Genomic DNA, 2,383 nt, shown 5'->3' with positions numbered 1-2,383 from the left:
CAAATCCATTGTTTATCATCCAAATATATATGAATGAAGATATATAAATATATATATATAGCCGACTTGCAAGCAGGGCTAGTTATTTGTATTTTTTAGGCTTAAAGTATACCGTCCGGTGCTGACAAGTACCTAGCACCTCTTCTGGACTTCTTGCACAACTTCGGTTAGTTTTTGTAAATTTTAAAAACAAATATAGAGAGACCTATGTGTTTGAAATATAAATGATATATATGGATTAGCATGTACCTGTATATTATTAAACATGCAATGAACTGACTGGTAAGTGAAGTCTAATCTTATGGCTAGCAATGTAATTTATTCAGACTGTATTTTTGTACAGAGCAGTGCACACTAACCTGTTGCCTCTGTGTCCTCTATAATGCCTAAAACTGTGCCTAGAAATTTAATTTGTCTTTAAGGGAAAAAAAAAAAAAAAAAAAAAAAAAAAAGACAACTAAATGCTTCATGTTGTTGATGGTATTGATTTTTTTTTTCTTCTGATTATGTTCTTTATTTATTTTTGGGAAGTGTATGGTATGTTTATTAAATGAATCCATCAAAATATGGTTCATTTTAAATGGTTATTGTTAACAGGGAAAGACACATTTATTTTTGTTATCAAAGCTTAAGTTTGCAGTTTTAATATCATTTCTGCATTTCACACTTTTTGTAGCTTATATGAAATTATATGTGAAAAAAGTAACTGAAATAAAAAAAAAAAGTTACACTAATCGAAAGTGCCTGTTTTGTTCTAAGTGCAATACTTGTGCAGCTGAGGCTTACCTGGATTTTCTGTTGGACTCACAATCTGTCCTACTAAGTGGTCTTGTCAAAATCTATAGGGAGGGAGATGTCAGATTTTGTTTATGTCACCCCTCTACTTTCACAGGCTGTAGAAAAGTACAGGGAAGGCATCAGTGTGTCCCAGAGCCCTGTAATGCCTCTATAAATGCAATTATTGTAACATCAGGATAAAAACAAGTTGTTTTTAATGTGATAAATAATAAGACAATGTGTTGAAGTTACAATCTATGCTCAGCACCTTGTTCCAATGGGGAAATTTATTATGTCTGCTTTTCACATTCCAGTAACGATTATAATTTTCTGTTCTGATTCCAAAAGTTTTGCTACTTTTCACACTGAAAAAAATAGATGCTGGTTTTGAACCATTGCAAAGATGGAAGAAGTGTGTTTTATGTACTAAAGATATGCCATGGTGTTATTTCTGCTGTTCAGAAAAATACTGTCATCCTTGCATCACTGGATTCCATTCATGTAAGCGGGCAGCAGTGGCAAGAAGGACCAGTCAGCAGAAAGCAGTAGGAAAACTGCAGACAAAAGTCTGTGGCTTTGGTAGTGACTGACTACCTGCAGGAGGGTGGGGAGCACAAAGTGGAAATCAAGTAATGGCAAAGGAATTCAGAGCAGGGAGGGAGTGGGATGGGTGACAAGGGGTGGAGGGTAGGGTTGTTTGAAGATATGTTTCCTTCTGAAATGTGAGTACAATAAGGGAGGAAATTGACAAGGAACATAACTGTGCAGCCACTGGAGAGTGAGAGCAGGCCAGAGGTGAAAGTGTATTTCTTAAAGTCTGCATTAAATGATCATTTTAGTGAGTGTGGCTTTAAGGCAACATTTTTTCAATGGTTTAACCAGTGCTTGGAGCCCGAACTCAAGGTTATCTACATGCCTACATGTTGATGAAAGATCAGAGAGGTACACTGATTTACCAGGGCAAGAAATGAAGTCCAAGGTGACGGTGCCTGATGCTAACGCTGTCTCTCCGAATGCACTTAATGATGGGATTACTCAACTAGTGTGCCTTTGGTCTACTAAAGTTGTCCAAGCTGACTTGGCAGTCTTAACCTGCATCTCGCCATATGTTTGGTATCTGACATAAAAGCAGACCTGTGCTGTGCCACTGAACCAGGTGACCTGTGGCTGGATGTATGGCATGCTACATACAAAAGAAAATTTGTGAAGAACGGTGTACAAGCCCAAGTTCATTCCTACCAAAATGCAACTTGAACATGAGTGAGCGATGCTGAAAACTCTAGTGTGCAAACTGAGGCAAAAGCAGTGGAAGTGATGAAAATGCCCAGTGGGTGTTGCTACACTCAGATAACATATTCTTGATTTATGGATTTAAATAAAACTCTTTGGAACACTGCAAAAATATTATTTTAAGTTGTTGGTTTTGGTGTTTGCCTATGGGTTGTATGCCTTATTTATTTCTGTGCCTTTAAGTACTTCCCAAGGAGATGTTTGTGTGTTAGAAGTGTGGGAGTGATGGGATTTTGGAGATATAAAAGATTGTTCTACTGTCTTAATGACTTCCTGGCAGTCTTGATGAAAAGTACTTGTAACTTTTCAAACACAG

This window comes from Tympanuchus pallidicinctus, unplaced genomic scaffold (genome assembly GCF_026119805.1).
Source record: "Tympanuchus pallidicinctus isolate F22 unplaced genomic scaffold, pur_lepc_1.0 scaffold14, whole genome shotgun sequence".
Classification (NCBI taxonomy): domain Eukaryota; kingdom Metazoa; phylum Chordata; class Aves; order Galliformes; family Phasianidae; genus Tympanuchus; species Tympanuchus pallidicinctus.
The sequence above is the reverse complement of the archived record's forward strand: the minus strand, read 5'-3'. Positions refer to the sequence as shown.